Here is a 23,508-nt window from a genome sequence, read left to right as displayed (position 1 = left end):
TGTCTGCCTAGAGTTGTCACAGATGGCCTAGGATGGCAGCAAGTTCTCCATCCTCAGAGGCATTTAGAAAAAGGGTTCATGATGTGTCAGAGATGGCAGAGTCAACATTCATTGTTCAAGGGGCTAAATAACCATTACAGCCCCTTGTACTTCTGAGATTCTGTTATTCAAAATGGCGGTGATAGATACATAAGGCATTATAAAAGCAAAACAGCAGTGGCCACTATTAAACTGGACAAATAAGCCCTCTCCCCATAGAAATTTTCAGAAACGTCTGGAGAGAGACAGATTGTCAAAGATCAGGCAAACTGAAGTCAAAGAAGTAGAGCCTGAGTGCATTAATATCAGTGAGACTACATCTGTACACAGCAGCTGGGAACGTCTGAAACACTGGGCTACATCATGAGGATAATACCACAGCACGATGGTTGAGAGTTGGAGCTTGGAAACTTTCCAGGTTTACTTCTGCCCTTCGCTATGGTAGCTCAGCAACCTCATGCAAGTTACTTACCCTCTTTCCAAACATCAGTTTCCTCATCTGTAAAATGGGAATAATGACTCAGAGTTGTTACGAAGATTAAACGAGATAACATTGGAAAAGCAGACAGTCCCTGGTACATAAGAAGCTTCCCAGATATTGTGGTTCATTATTATTAATTCTTATTCTACTGAAGTGTCTAATTTTCTAGACCGTCAGCCTGGAAAGGAAGTAGCAGATGCCCTACAAACTATATGAGAGGTGTAGCTCCAGATAAAATGCCAGGCTGGCTAGACCATAGATCTAACTCGTAGCTTGCTTCATAGGCATCTTGTAAGATGCCTGGCTGGGCGGACCCCGGGAAGGTTCATTACCACTCCAGGGAAAGCCTTTTAATGATAGCTCCATGCTATCAGACAACCAGCATTGAAACTGCGTGGAGGGGGCTGGGTCAGCTCTGAGAGGGCTATGCAGACTTGTCACTTCGATTTCTATCTCTTTGGGGAATCATGTTTCTTGGACTGACATTGATTTTAAGTTTAGAATACATTTACATGCCTTGCAATTTGGAATTATGCAAAAAGAAAAAATTCATTGTGCCATAGAAACGTAGCCAAGCCACTCTGAGATGGTCTTGATAGAGTCACAGGCCACATCTCCACACACACCTGAATCAACAAACAACTGACCATAACGGTTGATTATATTGCTAATTGCAGAAATCAAGGGCCACATGACTGGGATGGATAACCAGATCACGTGCCTGATTCAGCTCTATGGATGACCAGAAAACATCAAATGAATCCTTTGCAGCTTCTTTGTCTTCACTACTATTTTCCAACCTTGTCTGACCATAAGAATCAATTGGGATGTTTATTAAATGTAGGTTCCCAGGCCTCTCTTCTGGAGAGTCTCAGTTAACAGGTCAGGTAGGAGGCCTGGGGATCTGTGTTTTAACAAGCAGGCAAGTTTGGAGAACGTCTTAGTGCCAAGTCATTTGTTATTGGTTTGATTGCGTAACAAACACTCACAGAGGGCCTGGTGTATGCCAGTAACCTTCCTATAGTAATGCACATAAGGCATGCCTCTCAATCCTCCTAAGTTCTGTGTGATCCTCATTCTAAAGACAGATGCTGAAGCTCAGCGAGGTAAGTGACTTGCCCATGTCAGAGCTGAGGTTCCAACCCAGGTCTTATGACTGCAATTCAGGGCCTTTTTCCATGATCTCACGGTTGCCTCAGTAATCTAAATCACTCCTCTATCAACAACTCCATGACCGATGATCCAGGCAGCCATGTGGGACTAGTCATGGGATCGTCCCAGACTAATTCTGACATGTCCTTCATAGCAGCAAAGAGCAGCTGCATTTCAAATGGGATGTCACCGGCTGGAAATGGCACCCTGCCCAACTCATGGCCTCTTCAGACATCCTGTGAAAATGCCCTAAGAATGCTCTTGCAAAGTGTTTATTTTCTCTGGTAATACTAAACACAAATGTTGTGTCCATGGAATCTGGTAGCTCGGGGCCTATGTATAACTTTATAAAAGTAACTACTGCCTCCTCACAGTTCCCTACAGAGCCCTCACTACATATATCATTAGTTCACAAGCTTCACTGTTGGCTAAAAATGCCATTAGAAAACATATCATTTACCCAACAGACCAAAATGGATCCCAAGGAGCTATTCCAATCTATCAGGTAATTATGGGGGAAACCCTGTATTATTTACTGGAGAAAATGGAATGCTGCCTGGGAGGGCTGAAGGTCCATCCCTGCTCTCCTTGATAAAGAGATGATCCCATTTTGTGATAATAACCATTGAGCTTACTGATTTCTGAGACTTTTTTTAAATCCTTTCATTGCTTTTATTTTATATATAGCTAATGGCTCCAAGCCAACTGTAAATAATAAAATCTTATTAATAAAATTTATTGTAATCCCATTCATAGCTTTATTTAGCAGAAGAGAGTGCAAAATCCTCCACAATCTCATTTATTTCATGACTACAGTAATGAACGCTTAAACACGTAGCAGATGGCATCCTTGCATCTCACAGGGCTGGGAAGCTTAGAAGTCGTGGGCATAGAATCAATTGACCCATTGTCAAATGCAGCCACTCTGGGGATTCCAGCCAGAAACACAATGAATAAGAAGGACTTAACCTTCACTCTGGTCATCTCAAGTCTTGAGGCTCGCTGGCCTTCTCCCCAGAAAGTCACTCTTCAGAGCCTTAGACTAGAGTGTGGCTGTATCCCCGGGACCAACCATGGTTCCTGGCATTCTGATGATATTCAATATATGTGTATTGCATAGAAGTTCCCTTCTTCCAGCCCTAACATGCTATAACTCAGTCACTCTTATTCACTGCTTTATCCCAGCACCTAGAACAGTGCCAACACAGAATAGAACTACCTTTTTACCTGGTGATTTTTTTTCTTTTTGCAACGTGCCTCAACTACTTTATTAATGCCCTTTACTTCTTGAGCCTCCATCGTCCTCCATTGTCCTGCCACACAACAAAAAAGTGTAGTGGGAGAAGGGAATGGGGGCGTAACACAAGCATCGTCCTTGAACGTGGAGTCGGGTGAAGGAGCACAATGAGATGTCATTCAAAGGCAGAAGAGGATCCTGAAATTTACAAGAGGGAGGGATTGCGTAGAACTAGAAAACAGCCAAAAGCAGAAGATGGAGTCTATTTAGTCACTTAAAAAGACAGCTCCTGAGGGGCTGGCCCCGTGGCCGAGTGGTTAAGTTCGCGCGCTCCGCTGCAGGTGGCCCAGTGTTTTGTCGGTTCGAATCCTGGGCGCGGACATGGCACTGCTCGTCAGACCACGCTGAGGCAGCGTCCCACACGCCACAACTAGAAGGACCCACAATGAAGAATACACAACTATGTACCGGGGGGCTTTGGGGAGGAAAAGGAAAAAATAAAATCTTTTAAAAAAAAAAAAATATATATAGCTCCTGAGGGGCTGGCCCCGTGGCCGAGTGGTTAAGTTCGCGCGCTCCGCTGCAGGCGGCCCAGTGTTTCGTTGGTTCAAATCCTGGGCGCGGACATGGCACTGCTCATCAAACCACGCTGAGGCAGCGTCCCACATGCCACAACTAGAAGGACCCACGACAAAGAATATACAACTATGTACTGCGGGGCTTTGGGGAGAAAAAGGAAAAAAATAAAATCTTTAAAATATATATATATATATAGTTCCTGAACATGTGGAGTGTGCAAAGTCCTTCGCTGACACACACCCGTGAGGAACAGGGAAGAGCTACCACTTCGCAGCCAAGGACCCACTGCACTGATTGTCAACTTCCTCAGAGAAACACAACCCCAGATTAATAAAAATTGTAATAATAATAATATCAACTCAGACAACCACATGGAAAAGACAGAGCTGGGGACAAGGAGGCAGAGCCAAGGAAGAAAGGTCAAAGGTGAGGAGTGCAAGCAACATACTCAAACCCCTGGTGTGGCACCAGTTTTCTCTATTTTACACATTCTGCACAGGAGTCAGTTAAAGGTCCTCATGATTTTTGAAAATGGATTTTAAAATTGAATTTTTATGCCTCTCCACTGCCTCAACACCAGATGGAAAGCTCCTGGAGGGCAGGGCATGGGTGGTGTTTCAAGCCATCAAAGAATTTTTGGACTTCTTAGTGCCTAGTAGATACTGGGCATTCTGAGAGGTGACAGGCATTAAAGTGACAAAACACAGTTGCTCTGTCTTCAAGGAGCTTACCATGTCCAGTAGTGGGCCAACAGGAAGACAGGTCATTTTAATTACATCTGAATGTCTTAGGATAGAAGTGTGTAATGAGTGAACTGCCACTTACATAGGATAGTGTAGATTCCACTTTCAGGAAGTCATCTGCAATTTCGAAGGCGATCTTGTAAGGGAATTGATTTCTCTGTATGTCATATACAGATTATCTTACAGAAGTACACTTCTGCCAACAGCATGGGGAGAAACAGCATAATGGAAAACATCCTTCATGGGACATATTCTTGTGTCTTTAATCAACTATGCGAGATTTTGGTTAAAAGATGGCCTTCAAGAATATTACATAAATGAGACACAAGAGTTCTCCATAAGCCACCATCATTCATTCATTCATTATTCATCTTAACATACATTTATTTAGCACCCACTATGTACAACTCACCAAGATTTAAGTAAAATCCAACTCATGTCTTCCAGAGTCACTATACATTAAGTATAGTGCTGGAAACAGCAAGCAAAGGAGCACTTTCTCTAGAAGGGAGATACGTGCTATTATAATATCTAGGTGTCTGTACTCTAAAACAATGTTTGTAAAGAGTAAGAGCCATAAGTTCTAAATGGCATATTGCTATTAGTGGCTTTTATTAGCATTACTCAAATAACATCATAAACATAAGTGAAGCTGTACAGCAGAAAAAAGTAAACAGTAAATGTCCCGAGTCTTTTCCTGGAATAGCTAACAGTTTTAAGATCTTTATTATTATTCTTTTTAATCTGACTTCATACAACATCACAGCATGCTCTTACTTGAAGCAGTTAACTGTAGGGGGAAAAAAAGTCGAATATTTCTTGGAAAAGATTGTCCATTTCTACCTGCTAATGCAGAATCTAAAATGACCATTTATATGCACAATCATTTACCTGATGCATAATACTTAACTCGAAAATTATCACTAAGAGGTATTGCCAACGCCAGCATTTGAGCACAGGGTTTTGGTGCGAATGCTAAAACATTTCTACAGATAATGAAGCACTCAACAAAGTGCCCTTTGTTAGACAATAAAAATAGATGATTTCAAAAGCCATTCAACTGGTGATGAACAAGTACGTTTTATAGTAAAACAGTTGGAGATTTGGGGTAAGCTTATATTTCATTAAAATGAATTTGCTCTGTCTTTTGTTTTTGTTTCTTTTTTAATCACAATCTACTGAGTATTCTCCACCTATAGCTTATGTTCATTTTTTTTAATTAATAATAAAAAGAACCACTGCCATTTATGGAATCCTTCTTGGTGCCAGGACTGGTCTGAGCAGTTTTCAATCATCGTCTTATAGACTCTTCATGTCTCTTTATGAGGCAAGTTCTACTATGATGTCCTGTTCTAAAGAGGAATCTGTGCAAAGTAAGCACAAAATCACACCTTTTAAAGGGACTTTGTAGGTTTCAAAGTGTTTTGATATAGCTGATCTGATTTGTGGGGCCTGGTTGTAACTCCAAGAGCTGAGGGGCTAGTATATTATCTCCTTTTTATACACAAGGATACCACAAACCACAGAAATGAAGTGACTTGTCCAAGGTGACATGTTTGCCAAGTAGGTGTAATAGACTGCAAAAAATGGCCACAATGCTTCCCTTCTCCATAACCATTCCCTTTTGCAATGTAACTCTGCAGTTCCTCCCATCAAGACATAGAGTCTCGTCCTCTACTGAATCTGATCTGGCCTTGGGACTTGCTTTGACTAATCCAATGTGTCAGAAGCAGTGATGTGCCAGTTCTGAGGTTCAAGAGGTCTTGCACTCTTCCATGCGCTCTCTCTTAGAATCCTGCCTCTGCCAAGAGAACAAGCCCATGCTATCCTGATGAATGATGAGAGACATGTGGTCCAGTCACCCCCATCACCCCAGGTGACAGCCTGCCAAGCCTCAAATGCAAAGCTGCCTAGCTAACCACCAGCTCACCACAAATGTGTGGGTGAACCCAGATAAGACAAGCCCAAACTGCAGAACCACAGACTCATGAGCCAAAAAATGGTTATTATTTTAACCACTAAATCTTAGGATGGTGTGTTACACAGCAAGAGCTGACTGATACAGTGGCATTACTGAAAACAGAGTTCAGATAGTCAAGGCTGTCTCAGCTGGCATGTTTTTCATTTGTTACTGAAAAACTAGATTCCTTTGTAATTAAAAAACAAATGTTGGGGGTGAGAGGGTTAAAGTAACACTCAAAGACAAAAATATGGAATAATTTGATTTAAACGACGAGTAGAAGTTAATAATTCTCGTGTGTTTGCTTCTCATTACCAGATCCTATCCACCATTCTACCAAGGACTGATGTCTCTCTAGGATTTACCACCATTACTGCCTCCCTTCTCCAATCCATCAGCCCTTCTTTCTGCAATGAATGAGTGCATCCACTGTGACTACATGCCCAATTTGAGCTCTGGAAATATAATGAGCATGAAAAACGTTTAATGGCATTTACATATATAACACTACATTTTTAATTAACATTGCATTAGCCCAATATTCTACAAACATCATTCATTTACATATCACTCTCACAATCATTGCTACTCTGCAAACCACCAATATTGTTATTTACTGAATATTTTTCTTTAAATGAGGTTCAAATTGAGTCACATTTTTTGCTTTGTCTAATTCTAAGCAATAATAACCATGACATCAGTTGTTTTATAAACTAATTACATATTTTCTCCATAACTGTTAAAATAAAAAATGCATATGTTCATCTGTATACCACCTAAAATCATCCTACTTGCTACACTCTGAGAAATACTCTATTACCGTATATTTGATAAACTTCAATTCCTTATTTTGAATATCAGGTACAAGGCAAGGGCAACTTACAAGGCTTTTATAGGCCAAAGAGAACTCTAATGGAGATGACAATTCCATGGGTCACTTACGTGAGCTACAATCTGCCATCTGAAGAACCATGTGCAAGTGTTCCAGCCCCGGGCCCAACAAGCAGACACTATTTCATTGGTCCCAACTGAGTTTTTCACTCTTTTCAGCACTCATGATCTGAATAAGCAACTTGAAGTAGGGCATGGTAAATATCACCAGGCCCTCGATGGCTGTGAGGCTGTGAAACCGTTCACTCCTGTCCACATGGACTAGAAGATGGATGTGTAAAAGCTGCCAGACAATTCCCAATGCCTCATGCCATTTTTTAGTATTTTTGATCCTCAATATGAGCATTTAAGTAGAAGCATTTAAAGCCATTTTTTCTGTGTCACTTACAAAATCAAGACTCAAAAAATGACCTCTCTGGGATAAGAAAGGTTGCCTCTGCCTCATCTAAGTAGGCAGCTGCCAGTCCAAAGTAAACCAGTTCCTGGCTTTGGGAACGTATTTTTGCTCCTTCAATTACTGCCCACAAAGAATACCAAGGAAATGCCATAAACAGAGTAAATCTGAACTTAATCAAATTATTGGCTAAATTGCTCCATAGTTTCTTTGAGAATAAGATGGTAGACTTAGGTGAATTACTAATAGCTAAAAATCACTGTAACCAGGAAGTATTAACTAATGGATTAGTATCTACGAGAGTGATCACAGAGTAGTTGTGTTAGAGAGAAAAGCATAGGTTCAAATCCTCCCCAGGTTGAATCCCAACACCAAGTATCTTGGGTAAATTAGTTTCTCTCTTACTAGTTATTTAGTTTCTCCACGTACATATGGTGATGATAATGGTAGTTACTTTGGAGGGTTCTTGTGAGGATTAGATGAGCTAATTCATTTGAAACTCTTAGAACAAGATCTCACATGTGCCAAGTAGTTAATTAACACTCGATATTACTATTGTAGGAATTCCGATAATTTCTTTTTTATGTCAATATGGGGTGTCTCTTTGGTTGCCACAGGCTGTATATCCACAGCTCCACATTTTTGCCAGTTCCTTGAAGGAAGGTGTATAAATCATGCTGATTAACTATGTATGGGTACATGAAGATAAGAGAGCTCATACAACAGATGTCAGAATGAAAGTTCCAAGATACCTTGACAAACAGAACCTTGGGCAGAGAGCAAGGAAAACTTAATTTAACAAGGATAAAAGTAAAGTCCTGCATACTCAACTACAATTGTGCAAGGAAAACCTTGCTTCATAGTCTAGTGGGTCAGTAGCTAAAGGTGCTACCTGGCTGAAACAGAAATGAAAAAGGCTATTGAAATCTCACCCTGAGAAAACAATATGGAGGCCCATTTTGCCGAGACAGAACACTTCCGCAGCCCTTGAGGCTGACAAGATCACTTCTGTATATTGGCTCAGCTCTTGATCCCACAGCTTAAGAGGGATAAGATGAATAGCAGGCTGGAGAAAGTGTAGAAACCAGATCACCTGAGAAATGGCTAATGGTCTTAGGGATATCTCCACTGGGCAAGAGAACCAAGTCAGTCAGTCAATATTTATGAGTACCTACTACAGGCCAGGCTCCCAGGCACCAGGAATCACATGGTGAACAAGGCAGACAGCACCTCTGCCCTCAATAAGCTTACATCCCAGTGCAGAGAGTGACACAATAAACACGTAATCAAAGAAATAACACAAATGACTTCAGGCCCTGAGAAGGGCTGCAAGGAAGATAAAATAGCTTACACAACACTTCTCTAAGGAGGTGACTCTAAGTGGAAATCATGCAAAGAAGATCAAATGGAAATAAGGATAAAGCGATATGCTAGATGAAAAGCATTTATCAAAGTGTAGTAAAAGACTCAGTAGCTGGTAATAGTAACAACAATAACACAAGTATATACTTCTACAGCAGTTACTGAGTGCCAGACACTGCTCTGAGTACCTTGCATATATAAAGTCATCTCTGTCAAGTAGGAATCCTTATTACCCCATTTTACAGATGAAAATGCTGAGGTACAGGGCACTTAGTAATTGCCTATGATCGCACTAGTTACAAGCTGGCAAGATCCAGGCTCTGGACCAGGCAGCTTGGCTCCAAAGCCTAGGCTCTTGGCTACTATGCCTTCCAAGTACTGAAGGATCATCTCGCCGAAAGGGAGTGTCTACATTCCTAGGTGGACCAGAGGGCAGAAATGGAACCAAAGTTAGGAAGTTTCTTTAAGGTCCTGGAAAAGAGCTTTGTGAATATCAACCAACAAATGGTCATTGGACACCTGGCATGTTTCTAGCACCTTGCTAGGTACTGGATTGCGGTGAAACTAAATGTTTATATTCAGAACAGACTTGCAGCAAGGGGGGGCAGCTTCCCTGTGATGTAAAATAATCTCATTGTGCGCGCTGGTTTGCGTTCCTTGCTCTGATCTTTCATTCTACCTTCAATGACCTTGTTACCTGTATCAGGAACATCTGATCTTAAAAAGGATCTGCTAGTGATAAAAGGAAAAATGCAAGATGTGACTCAGTGCCTTGCCCGGCGAAGATGTTTTTTTAATGAAATGTTACTGGAGTCTAGTTTCTGGGAAATGATCAGTTTGCAAGTTGAAGAAAAGATATAAAACTCCATGTACACAAGGCCTGGTGTGAAAAATACTTACCTACAAAACGAAAAAAATACCTGCTGAATCTTCCTCTGCTACCTTGCTAAAAAAATGCACTTCCTTGACATCTCATGTCCAACTTTCTTTGTTGCGCTTCTGTCCTCTGACATCATTAGATGAAGTGTGGTGGTGTGAAAGTATCGCTGAGCCACCTGAAATTGGTGATACAAATTGTAGGAAGCCAATGGACTATACCACCCTGATAATAGTAGCTAACAAGCATTGAATATAATAATGTGTTTGGCACAGTGCTAAGTATTTCACCCAGAGTTTGGTACTTTTATTATCCCCAATTTGGAAATTAGGAAACTGCCTTCTTAAGGAGAATACATAAATTTACTGAAAAAAAAGAATATTCTATTTTTCGGTGAGACAACAGATGGTCCAGCGGTGCGCACTAACTATATTTTTCTTTGGCACCTCCCATGGGTCTTTTAAGAACTCTGAAACTCACTTTGAAGAGGTGTTTGGGAAATTAATCAGCCAGTCCTTACCAGGTGCTTAATCCAGACCTGGTATTGAGGGAGGTGCCTTTGTTTTATAGCAACCAATCCCATCAGGTCACCAAGGGCAGAAACGGTGCTTCCCCAGGACCCAGCTGAGTGTCTTGCACATAGTAGGTACTCAATAAATGCCTGGTTGATTAGTTTCCTCCTCTGTGCCCAGCCTCAGCCCGGGGTAGATCAAAGTGAGGATGCTGTTCTTGGTGCTGGTGATGGTTTTCTCTCCTAATTTGCCACCTGTTTTTCTCAGAGCCCACTTGAAATTCTACTTGGCTCAAGAAACATAGAAGGAGGTGCTGCATCCCAGTCTGGCTCAGAGATTTGTTGTCGTTAGTGCCATTGAGTCAATTCGGACTCCCAGTGACCCCATGTATGGCAGAGTGGAATCCTGCCCAGTCTTTTTGCACCATCCTCTCACCTTCCAGCACAGTATCAGACAATGTTCCACTGCTATTCATAGGGTTATCATGGCCAATTTTTTGGAAGTGGGTGGCCAGGTCCTTCTTCCTAGGCTGCCTTAGTCTAGAAGCTTCACTGAAACCAGTCCACCATGGGTGACCCTGCTGGTAATGAAAATACCAGTGGCCCAGAGATATCCCAGCTAAAATCATTTCCTAAGGTCAAGAAACAGCTTTCCCCAGAAGAGAAGTGAGGAGGAATAAGGAGATAGTGATGGAAGAGGCAGAAGAAGAAGAAAAAACAATATACATATGGAGACAGATGTGGAAAAAGGAGTAGAGACAAGAAAGCTACGCACCATTCCCATCCTCGTCTCAGTGATTCTGTGAGCTTCTCGAAAGGCACTGTTTTCTGAGAAAAGGATTTTGTTCACAGTCTAACAGGTGTGGAGCCTTAATTATTATTTTAACAGTGTGTTCGAGAAAAGTACAGACACTGATCTATACAATTACTCTCCTCAAATACAGACATTTGCCTCTGTTTTCACACATATAAAATGAAATCATCAGATGTACCAAATGTTGACATTTTCCCTCATGAAATACCAGATATTCCCTGAAACTTGAGTAATTATGTCCTTCACCACCCTCCACAAAAAAACTCAGCCTGTCACGATGTAATTCCAAAATCATTAAAATTCTTAAGTCATATACCTGAGAAACCGAGAGAAACTGAGAGGCGGATGATTTTCTTATCTTAAAACTGAAGACTAAATCAGGCTCATATTGACAAAGCAAACCTTGGAATTCTCCAAAAGAGCTAAAGCAAGCATGCGTCCAAGACCCCAGAAATGCTCATCTATGAACCTGCAGTATTCTCAATGTACACAACCAACACGTAATGCCCCATCTTCTCGAAGGTAGTGCCATTGGCGTTGTATTTCTCCCCTCGCTGGTCCAAGAAGCAAGTTAGCACAGCTGCCAACTTTCAGTTTAAAGATTAGGTTATTTGTATGGGTGATTTATTGCATGTTTATAGCTGGAGAGAACAGATTTTTTTTTTAGTTGAGAATATTGCTTGCTTTCAGGGCTTCGGAATTTTTACCTTCTTCCTCTCCTTTAAAGCAGCAAAAGCATTATATGTATAAAGAATCATCCCTGGGTCTGATTCCATTTACAGATATTGCTGGAGGGAGGGTGATTCTTAAACCGATCTCTGGTCACTTATATACAGCAAGTGCAATTTGAATGTTCGTGAATTCATGGCATGTTGATACCTGTGCTGACCATGTCAATTATCAGACTGTGTGTGGACTGGAGACTTCAGCCCTGTGTGAAGCGGAGAGAGGGTGTGGGAGACGAGGAGGGAGGCAGACAGAGAGGGAGAGCAAGAGAAATAAGGGGGACATACAAATAGAGACAGACAGACAGAGACAGAGGCGCACACAGTGCGAAATATCTCAGAATGCAAAGAGGACCCTTCTATGAAAACATTAAGTTAGAGTCGAGCCACCTCAGAATAAATATTTGGGCTTCCAATAACTCCATCTGTCACCTACTACAGCTGTGCCTCATGAGGCAGGATCACCCAGTTATTAAAAGTGTGGGTGCTTCTGCATCGGACCACCTGGGTTGAGATCTGTATTTGCCACATGCTCATGCCACATGTGACCTTGGGCAGTTTATTCCCACTGTGTCTCAGTGTCCTCAGTGTCTGTAAATGGAACCCACCTCACAGCGTTGATGGGAAGATTAAATGAGTGTGAATGCAGGTAAGGCACTTAGCAGGGCGCCTTATTATTTAGCATTATCATCTCTGAAGGTAGGTTGCAAAGAGGTTGATACTCAGTTGGAGCCACTTGGAGCATGTGCTCCTTTGCATGGGGGCATGATTGCTCTTCTAACCCGTTCAGTGCCACTGGTTGACAGAACCACAGGCGGGACTGCCAAGGAAAGACAGCAGCTAATTGCCAGCAAAAAGTTGAGTACCTGCTGTGACCACCGAGGCTGCTTCTGCATGTGCAGCCAGAGGTATTTTCCAGATGAGCATCTAGTGTGGAAAAAGTTAGCGTGCGTTTTCTTTAAACACACTTGTTTTTTTCATTGCCAAACATTGCACCACTTATAGAGAGACCTGTGCATCTGCAGCCCCCATTGCCTCTCTAGGGACTTTTGGGTTTTAGGGCAATAAAATGCCATGAATACTAGTCCTCTTTGCTTATGCACCTTAGGATGGTATCACTTGTCATCCGCAAATGCCCTCATTGACTCAAGATGATGATGATGATGATGATGATGATCGTGGTGATGTAATGATGATGGCTAATAGTTATTGAGCACTCCCCATGAGCTAGCACTTCTCTAAGTGCTTTACCTACATTTTCTCATTTACATCTCATGACCACCCTATGAGATGGGTCGCCTTTTTTACACCCAGTATATAGATGAAGAAACCGAGGTACTAAGAAGTTAGGTACTTTGCCCATGGAGCTGCTGGTTCCAGAATCTTCACTCTTAATCACCATGTTAGGCTACCTCTAAAATTATCTAATAGAAAAATCACCAGTTGGAAACTCAGTGGCTGATCCTGGTTCTGCCACCAACTACCTATTTATCTGTTTAACCCAACCTGGCTTGTCACTTCACATCTGTGGTTGCAGTATCTTCCTCTAAGAAAGAGAGGCCTTTATGTTAGATGTCTGCTAAGATCTCTTCCAGATCAACAACTGTATGATTTATTCACTCACCTAGTAAATAATAGTTGTGGATTAAGCATCTACTACGCTATAGACACTGTATAGGTCCTTATGCAACAGGGGTAAAAAAATCGAAATATTCCCTGCCTTTCTGGTGCTCACAGTCTAGCAGAGGACATAATGTTAAACAAGCACACAAGTAAATATACAATCACAAATTTTTATAAGCGCCCTAAAGGATAAGTACCAGGGTCCCATGAAAGAGAATAACATGAAGGACCTGATGTAGATTAGAGGATCTTTTAAGAATGTGATATTTAAAACAAGGACTGCAGGATAAGCAGAGGTTGGTTAAAGTGTGGCCGAAAAGGTATTCCAGGTTGAGGGAACAGCACAGGTGAAGGTCTGAGACGGGAAAGAATATGGCGTACTCCAGGAACTGAGAAAAGGCAATATGGCCAAGACATGGCGAGTAGCGGAGAAAAGTGGTACTGGATAGAACTGGCAAGGCAGGCAAGGGCCAGCTCATTGGTGTCATTGTCCATCTATGTCCTGTATCCTGAGGCTACACTAGCATTCTAATAATTGCCACAGTAGAGAAGTCTTCCTTGTTCCCACCTCCGAGGCTTCCATCTCAATGTCAGGCTTTCCCCAAGGAAGTGGAAGGTGAGTTTGGGGGTCAGGCTAAGGCGCTAACTCTTAAGGAACCCTCAGACACCATGAGTGCTTTGACAACATTTACCAGTATCATTCTCTTCACCAACAGGGATGGTCCCCGAGGGAACTAGAGTAAAGAAGAAAAAAATGGAAACCACCAGGATAATTCAAGTAAAGGCCCCAACATTGCCTCAAAAACCGACCTGAACGATCCAAATAGCTGATTGGATTCTCCATTTCACTCTGCATGTGTAGACAGAAACGTAAACCCATCAGGAAGTTCTGCTGCACCCTTGAGAAAGTCCTAGCTAAGTGCTTTAGCCCACCCTCTGGCAAGAGTACAAAATAGGAAGCACGTGGCAATTGTCCTCTTTTAGACTTCCAGGCCTTTCTAATGTCACCTCCTCCAGGAAGCCTTCTCTAATTGCCCCTACTACAAGTGAGAACCACTCCTTTCACCACCTATAGTTCTTGCATCATACCTGCATAGGTGTTGCCTTACTCTGACTTGCATTCACAGTTTGTGCACTAGGTGGTCAGCACCTTGAGAACAGAGGCTGACTTAAGAGTTCTCCTTGCTGGCACCTGGCGCAGTGGCTGGCACAGAGGAGACCCTCACTTTCCATGCATTTAGTTTAATAGATTTAGCCATGGGGAGGCCTCACTCTCTTTCACTGCCTCCTATGCCCCATCCCTATCAGACTGCCTTGAGCTCCCCACCAAAGGATTTCACCTGGCAGCACCTTCCACCATTTCCCAGCATCCTCTTCCCAAGCACACCTGCTCTGTAACCTGATTCTGCAAGACCCTGCCACTTCCTCCTAGGTTAGAAGGGAAGGGAATTGGTCGATCCAACAAAAACTCCTTGTTAACACAGTACCTAGCCAAGGAGGTGCCATGCCTGGCAGCCTCACAGCATAACCCAATCAAAATGTCCAGAGTTACAGAAGACTTGTAAGGATTGTGAGCCCCTGGCCAGCAGCAGTGTCCTCTACTGCTGGCCAGTCCTTGGCACAATCACAACACGTAGGTGGCTACCAACTCAACTCATGGATACAACTGGCCTGTAAGTTGTCTCATGAAAACAACAAAAATCATTATCTCTCTTATTTCCTGAACCGCCACTAACTCCCAGGTTCTAATCCTCTCCAAGCCCTATAAATTAGGTTTTATTAGCCCCATTTTACAAAGGAAGAAACTTAGCCTCAAACAGATGAAGTGGCTTCTGCACGTCATGCAGTTGAAATCCAAAGGCAGAATTCAGCTGCAGGGCTTCATAGCCTGGGCTCTTTCTATTCTACCAGCTCATTCCTCAAGAAATAAAGGAAAACCACAGCCAGTGGCCAGCCCTCACTCTCTTGTCAAGCTCAGCATATTTCCCACTGTTGGTGGAAAGCGATCGACAGCAGCAGCACCCTCAAGAGGAAGACGAGCCTGTCGTTCATCAGAAAAAGAGTTTCCCAATAAAGAGAGCAGGAGGATCCCACCCGGCTCCCAAACACTGCCCCCTTCGGTAAAACAGGGTAGCCCAGTGAGCCCCCAGATTCCAGGAAATGAACGGCCCCCACAGCTGCTGGCGGAAGAACACAGCAGCCCCTCTACTTGTGTTCACAGTGGACAACAGGAAGCGCTTCACAGTTCCCAACACAAACCCATGAGGTTAACAAGGCATGAAAAAGTCACATGGTCCAACACCCATGAATGAAGAATTGAGCTGTATGTGTTCTTTGAGCAGAAGTTACAACCCATCTAAATGGGGTCAACATCAGCCTGAACATGAATGAGGGACAGGACATAAGATCCAGTGGGTGCCAGATACTGGACGAGGCACTCTACATGCCTTATCTCTGAACTGCCTTCAGAGGGAAGCATGAACTAAAGTCCCGTTGTGCAGAAACGTAAACTGAGGCTCAGGGAGGTGATTTGCAAGGAGTTACATGGCTAGCAAACGGCAGATTTTGGATCCATGCCTGGGTCTGTCTCGCTCCCAAGCTGATGCTTTTTCCATTATACAATAATGTCTCGCCTTTGCATGCTTTCTGAACTCCATTTGTTGTGATTTTCAGCTGCTTGGATGGATTGCACGCTTGGAAATCCACCAAAAGCAGATCCTACATCTTTAGCAATCCACGTAAACGCTAGGCCAAATTCCAGCCATCTTTTTAACGAGAACTCTCCAGCCTGAGTAATGGGGCTTAAAAAAAGAAAGAAAGAAAGAAAAGGAGAAAGGCAAAAAGTAATTCTACCTTGCAGAGGAGGCCTGTGTGATTCAGATGGGTGTGGGTGGCCGAAGCTGGCACAGATATAATCATAGCCCATCATGAGAACAATGAAGCCGTAACTCCAACTTTTGAAGAATGCCATTCACTCATTCAACAATTATTTCTGAGTGCCTCATTTGAACATAGCAAAGCACTGTGGGAGGGACAAAGGAGTGGAAAGCTTGGGCCCAAGCCATAGGGTGTATACAACACTCCCATTCAGAGTTCTGAGAGAGAGGGAGAAATGTGCAACTGTACTGGGAGCATTAAATTTTTCAGACACACCTCGTTAGACAACACTGACATGAATTTGTATCCCCTGTCTCTAAGCTTGTATGTTTGGTCCATGGCTCCACTAGCATTTCTTTCTTATTTTCCTGTTCTGTCTTCAGTCCTATTTCCTTACCTCTCTGGCAGAATGCGTGGTGCAGTGGAAAAACATTGTCCTGGAGACGAAAGAACTGTGTCCCATCCCAGCTCTGCAATCTTCTAGCTTTGTGACCTTGGATCAGTCTTCACGCCTCTCTTAGCCTCTATTTGCTCATCAGTAAAGGAAATGTAACAATCCCTATCTCAAGGGTTATGTGAGGATTAACTGAGACAATAATAAGTGAATGTCCTTTGAAAATAGCAGACTGCTAGAAAAATGTACATTTTAACACCAATGCTAAGATTTATTAGATTATTATGTTAATGGTTAATATTTAGCCAAACAGAAAACTCTGCCAATTGGCCACCATTCCTGTTGGTTTTCCTTGGGCAAAGGCTGGCTAAGCAAAAGAGAAAAGCAAGACAAAGAACATGACTTTGTGAATTCTTCCCCAAAAGGCCAGCATTGTAAGTCTGCCGTGAATAAAGAGTGTAAATTATATTCAGCATGATATAAGTAATGACATATCAATTAACTGTGTCAACAAGGTCTAAAAATATGCAAATTACTGTACTTCAATTAGAAAAATCTACATCCTTAGAGAATATTGTAAATCAGGAAATTTGGGAGACATTAAGAGTAATCAGTGAGGGAAAGCATGTACTTTTTGCTGTATCCTATTTTTATACATACATAATGAAATAATTATAGCTACACTGTATTTATGCCTCTGCAAAAATATTAAAATCTTAAGATCTTTACAATGATAAGTTAAATCTGTATTATGTTTTCAGACAACATTAATTATAAAGAAAAGAAATCTATTATCATTCAATATAAGTAAGTTGAAACTAATTTGGACATGTAAATTAGAAACGCTGTTTTTGCTCGGCACCAGAACATTAGAAAAGAGAAAGCAAGAAGAGATATCTAGATCGATTACTGAGTCTATAACTGCAAAAGCTTTAGCGTATTTAAGTTGTAATGCAAATTTGAGTCTTTAGTAACTTTTCTCAAAAATATCAAACTACGGTTTTTCCATTTTTTCAGAAGTCTTCCTGGTTTTCTTTGTTTAAAAGGCATTACTCTATTTGTTTGGGATGTATTTGCCTTTACCTGAGCTGTCCCCTAAAACAAACAGTGGGAGGCAAGGCTGGGAACGGATAAGGTGATGCCAGGTTTCAATGACTGGGGTATTCACCACAGTAACAGGAGGGGTACCTTCACTTTGAAATTCAATTAGCATCCATTCCAGACATGCCACAGCCATGGAAGGGAACGGGACACAGGACTCAGATCAGCAGCAGCTCACCTCTCCCCAGCCTTCCAGGTAAGCGAATCCTGACGGGGAACGTCCTGCAATGAGACCCCTTGGGGACCGATTTGTTCTATCCTTACTAATTTCAAGCTATATGAGGCTTCATTGGGACCTGAAAATTCTGACTCCAGAACGATTCTTTCCTGAGAAGTTTTCACACCCTGCCTCCTTTCCACACGTGAGGATGCCATTCATGTATCAGGACCCAGAGTTCAATATCATCTTTTATGCAATCTATCCCAAGAACTCCAGCTGATTGATCCCTTCCTGAGCTTTATGAAGCCTCGGGTATTTTGATTCTTAGTGTATCCACCTAGGCTAGGAGCTCCATGAGGGCAGGTTCTGTGCCTTGTTTCTGTGAGTGCTCCAAGAAGGCGTGGGGACTCCTACAAAAGAGACACTCCATCGAGAGTCCACCATTAACCAAAAGGAAGGAAGAAGAAAGACCACAGACTGGGCAACTCTCTACTAGGGAGAATGTGTTGTCTTGGTGCCAAGTATGGAAACTTCCATTAAAGCAGCCAGCACTGATTCAACTCTTTCCTTGGCTAATCCAATTAACTAGCCAGAGTTAGCAATGGTTTAATGGAAAATAGAGAAGAAGGTGGAGTTTACCTTCATATTCCTTAGCATCCCTTTTCTAGTCTTCAAAACCAATGCCCCCACAACCTCCCACGAGCTGTCCACGCTCCTCATGCTTTCTTTACCTGCCCTCCTCTAAGTCTGCGTCTCTAGACAACATCTGATAAAAACTGCTTACAATACATGGCAGGGTTTACTATAGCCCTTCTTCCAAGAATTTTGTCCTTGAACATAGAATAAACTTTTATGTCAAAAGAACCAAGATCTGGGGCCAGCCCAGTGGTGCAGTGGTTAAGGTCACACACTCTGCTTCAGCAGCCCAAGGTTCATAGGTTCAGATCCCAGGTGCAGACCTACACACTGCTCATCAAGCTATGCTGTGGCAGCATCCCACATACAAAATAGAGGAAGATTGGCACAGATGTTAACTCAGGGACAATATTCCTCAAACAAAAAGAAAGAGATTAGCAACAGATGTTAGCTCAGGGCCAATCTTCCTGGCCAAAAGAAAAAAAAGAAAAGGAACCAAGATCTACCAGAGGAATTTCAGACACTGGTGGGCCAGGAATGTATTTTAGGGAGTTAGGAACATTTCTAGTCCCCCTTAAACACACACACACACACTTACAAGCACATTCAGGAAACTGCATGATTTGCCTGTTTGAATGTCAGCTCTTACGGGTGCAGATATTTCTTAAAATGGTGCTAGAAGAAATGCTTTTAAAATGATTGCTTAATTGGTGGTGTTGGGAATGGAGCAAGAGAAGGGATGCTGTTTCAGCTGGGGAGAGGCTAATCAGCAGCCTAGCAAATAAACACCAACCCACCACAATCTTTTCCAGCATGTTTTCCACCAGAATGGAGAATATAACTAGCTGTTGAGAGAAAAAACTAGCATCTTAAGGGGGCCGACCCCGTCGCGTAGTGGTTAAGTTTGCGCACTCCGCTTCAGCAGCCCGGGGTTCACCAGTTCAGATCCCAGGTACAGACCTACAAAATGCTCATCAAACCCAGCTGTGGCAGCAGCCCACATGTGAAATAGAGGAAGATTGCCAACAGATGTTAGCTCAGGGTGAATCTTCCTCAGCAAAATAGCTATCATCTTTCCTGGTTTGCCCAATATAAATCCTGGCTTATAATAAATGCATAGCTAAGATATCCAGCAGTCATATTGCACAATCACAGGTAAACTTTTATGTATATATGACTATATATCTGTATAGATGTAGCTATAGTTATGGATATAGATACAGATATCCACTCCACCACATGAGCAGAGTACATACGTCATATATAAGTTCTTAACAGCAGAGACTTAGCTGGGTTCAAATCCCAGCTCTGTTAATATGATTTGGACAACTTATTTAAACTTTCTAAGGGTTAGTTTCCTCATCTATAAAACTGAAAGAATAATAATTTTACTCATAGGACTATTGTGTTGATTAAATGAGATAACGCTAATAAAAAGCCTCGTATGGGTAATGGCACAAAGTAACTCCCAAATAATTGCAATTTTTAAGTATCTTCATAAAATTAATTATTACATCTGCCATAAATTTTCACAGAAGGGCAAATTTGAGGACTGAGAGTATTTTCCAAGCTAGTATACTACTGACCCCAAATCTTGCGGGCATGTGGTGTCTATTCCTTGAGTCCACAAGGCTCAAAGTAATCCGTCTGCCTTACTTGTTTAAAAATTTAAGGAGATGAATATTTGGGCTAATTTGCTTAATCAAATGAATTTCTAGAAAAATGAGAATGTCAAACAGCAAGCAGGATTTAAAATAGTGATTTTAAAACCATAAATTTAATACTGTTCTTTACGCAAACCATCATGATGCCGTCATGCTTTTTCTCTCTGCATTACCAATTAATCCATATTTTTCTCCCCGTTTTCTTCATTTTCCCCATTCTCTCCCTTTTTAAGCCTCACCGTCTATGGTTCTGTGTCTGAGGTATTCCAGAATTTATAGCAAAAGCACCAGGTCCACAGGTGGCTGAGGTTCTGCTGATCGATCATGCTAATAAAGAAATACGCTCAAGGTTTAGTCGTGAAATTGTAGCCGGAACCTCAGAGCATCAGGGGCCACAAAGAAAGAAGTTCCAATCAACAGCTTATTTAAAAGGTGAGGAGTCGGGATGAGAAGACACCAAACCTGCCTGCCTGATCCGAGAGAGGCCATGGGACTTCTCTCTAATCTATCTCATCTGCTTTCCCACCTTCAGTCCTCAGGAAGAGAGAGAGAATTTACCCACCACGACTTCCCATCAACGGAAGTTAACTTTCCTGAATGCCACATCCTCATCCTGGCAATTGTATAGGATGGATATCAGAGTGGGATAAGGATAAATTCTACCACATTGACTTAGTCATCAGTCTGTGTAAAAATAAAGGGAGAGCTAGGGAGGAAAATCGGTCCTCCATCTACCACTCCCAAAGAAGGAAAAATAAAAACCGGAGAGAGAAGCGCAGGCTGTAAACACAGCCCACCTTTTATTGCAAAGCTCCTGCTCTCTATCCAAAGGCTTTGCAATTATTTGGCTATTACTTATCTTTAAACATCAGCTAAAGAGATCTAGCATTTTGGAGAGGTAATTATACCGTAATGCAGATGGTAGTAATAACAATTACCCAAGATAAGCCCTTGCAATGATCTTTACAAAGCAAAGCAAAAGCAAGAGTAGTACTGACTCATGAAGGACCTCCAGTGGAGAAGGCTGCAATGCAGTAGCCAGGCTGTCACCTGGCAGAGTGACAGGCAGGTGCTATCGCTCTTATCCTTGGAGGCAAAGCTAGGTGGAGGGTGAGTGAGCACTTCCTAAGTTTCAAAATCTTGATGTAGAGACAATTCCTGATAGTCCTCATTGATGTGAATCCTACCTACCTCAAACGCCAAAGGAAAAGATTTCTTCCCCCGCCTCATGCATCCCAACTTTGGCCTCGATTCCCATACCTGAAGCTGCCTGCCACACGCCTTTCTGTGGGGAAGGATTTATCCTATGACATGATAGTTGTTGAAACAGGGGGATCTAATTGCTTAGAAATCATTAATTGCTATAAATAGATGACTTCTGGGAGTCAATGAACTATAAGCAGAAGAGACAGTGTGTTTGAATGTCACGCTTGTGCTCTGGATATTTTTACGACTTGTCAGTGGTTCCGTAAAGAACTCACACAGCGAAGGGTGCCTAGTCAACCTGTACTGATTGAAATTGCCAGTTAGAAAAAGATCGTTCTTGTTTTAAACCTTGACCACCTTATAACAAATGAGGATGTGCATTTATGATGCATTACTAAGGAAAGTTAGTATCAGCCATCCAAGAAGAAAAAAAAAGAGGACACAGAGGAGGCACTATCTGATCTTTGCTATTTTCCAGGGCATAAAATAACAACCTGTCATCTACCTTTTGCGGGTCATTTTTATCACGTTGCAGGCCAAAATGAAATTTGACCTCCATTTTCCAGCTACGCCAGTGATGATAAATTTAATGCACACGGAGCAAATGAACGGGAGGCCCAGAAAAAGTCAGATTAGTGTGGGATTATTCATTCCTGAGTTTTCACCAGGGAAAGGGGCATTTCTCTCCTTAGGACTTTTATCATCTTCCTTCCTCTGGGTCCTAGCTTGGTGCCCACACCTTGACCCTTGGGCCTGAGTAACTCCACGCCAGTCTTTCCGCATTCCTATGCCACTAGGCCCTTTTGCTCCTAAGTCTTAAAGAGGAAGCACAATCCTTTCTCTGAGTCATCTCATTTTGTGATCCGATCAGGGTGCTCATTTTTCAGCAAAGCCATAAATAAATACCATAAACACCTCTTTCAGAAATCCCAGCAATGAAGCTGGAGGGTGCCACCTTGCAAAGGAGAAACTGCTATGGAACCCAACAATCCTGCATGGCTTTGCCACAGGGAAGGCAAAAGTAATTGAGCTGCCAGTTAGCAGTTTCTCACAAACCCAATGAATTAGCTAACATCCCCTTTAGCTGTGGAGTTCGGTTTCGTGAAGGAAGCTGAAATTTACTTGCAGCCCACCTGCTAAAACATTGCTAAGCAGCGGACACTCTGACTTAATCCCACCCATCACAAAGTAACAAGCAGTCTGTGACCTTTATGCAGCCTCAACATCATTTTCAAAATCCTCAGTACCCAGGGAAATTCTGCCTGGCCTCGAATTCCTATTGCCTGCCTTCCTACTTCTCCCTCCTGCACAGGCTTACCAAAGTCAAGTGACTTTGGACAGCAGCTGACTTCAGAGACATCTGAGTGCAGAGTCAAATCAGTCCTGACCAGAAGAATTGGTTGTGATTCAACTCTGTCTCATGAAATACGACTGCCCTTCAGATCTGCATGAATTGGAATCTCTAAATAACCAAATTACTTGTTAGGTCTGTTTCGGTCATAAGCAGTACACATGCATGCATGCATTCGTTCATTTAAAACCTCAGGTGCAGCCTGCCTCTCCTCTGTTCAAAGACGTCCAATTCATTCATTCGGAATAAACTGTAAACCCCTTACCTTGGCTTACAGGGTCTCTGCTCCTATTCCGATATTATCTCCTGCTTCCTTCCTGGCTCACCTCTGCTCTAGCTGTTTCCCCCAGCTGTTCCTCAAACACGCCAGGCACACACCCACCTCAGGGTTAGGGTGAGACTTGCTGTTCCTTCTGAGACGCCTTTCCTCCAGGTGACCGTAGCTTCCTCTCTTTTCTCAGGCAGCTCATTCAAAGAGTCCTTTCCTAACTACTCTGTATTGATTAGCCGCCCCTCTAGTATCCTCTGTCTTAGTCTGGGTTCCTCCAGCCTGAGGTTAGAACTTGAAACAGAATGTTTATTTGACAGGTGATTCTAAGGAGCTGGAGTGAAGGATGGGGGAGTGAAACAAGGTAGGAGAGAAAGTCAATGAAGGGCTGAAGATGGAGCTGGTGACCACTGTGGGCAATTGGAACTAATCCTGCTGGAGGGAAGGCTGCTCCTCCCAGGGA

The 23,508-nt window shown here is 42.5% G+C and overlaps 1 protein-coding gene across 4 annotated transcripts in view; it reads right to left on the bottom strand.

Annotated features, from left to right (window-relative positions):
• PPARGC1A (PPARG coactivator 1 alpha) overlaps positions 1-23,508 on the bottom strand; it is a 608,099-nt gene that overhangs the window by 357,787 nt on the left and 226,804 nt on the right. The gene's annotated exons all lie outside the window — the stretch shown is intronic.

This window comes from Equus caballus, chromosome 3, assembly GCF_041296265.1.
Source record: "Equus caballus isolate H_3958 breed thoroughbred chromosome 3, TB-T2T, whole genome shotgun sequence".
In the NCBI taxonomy this organism is placed as follows: domain Eukaryota; kingdom Metazoa; phylum Chordata; class Mammalia; order Perissodactyla; family Equidae; genus Equus; species Equus caballus.
The sequence above is the reverse complement of the archived record's forward strand: the minus strand, read 5'-3'. Positions and strand labels throughout refer to the sequence as shown.